The sequence below is a fragment of the Pteropus vampyrus genome, unplaced genomic scaffold (genome assembly GCF_000151845.1).
Source record: "Pteropus vampyrus isolate Shadow unplaced genomic scaffold, Pvam_2.0 Scaffold824, whole genome shotgun sequence".
NCBI lineage: Eukaryota > Metazoa > Chordata > Mammalia > Chiroptera > Pteropodidae > Pteropus > Pteropus vampyrus.
The window spans coordinates 22,998-23,399 of record NW_011889605.1 but is presented as its reverse complement, the minus strand read 5'-3'; positions in this window follow the sequence as shown (position 1 = coordinate 23,399).

The following is a 402-nucleotide window of genomic DNA, read 5'->3' as shown; positions in this document are numbered from 1 at the left end:
TAATGCAATCAAACAGCTCACTCATAGAGACCTACCTCCTGGCTGTTCTCTCCACTCCTACACTGCAGACCACCCATTCACCCCTCCACCAGACTTCAAGTCCTGCCAAGAAAATATTCTCTGGGAAAATATGTTGGAGCTCAACACTTTTCTGGAAGCCTCCTTCATGTCCTTGTTCCTCAAGCTGTAGATCAGAGGGTTTAGCATAGGGGTCAACACAGTGTAGAATACTTTGGCCACCTTGTCTATATCTCCACTGTTGCCTGAACTGGGGTGGCAATAAGTGAAAAGGCTTGTTCCCTATAAGATGACGATGGCTGTGAGGTGGGAGGCACAGGTGGAAAAAGGTTTTGCGCCTCCCCTCCGCAGAGCGCTTCCTCAGGATGGTGATGAGAATAAACA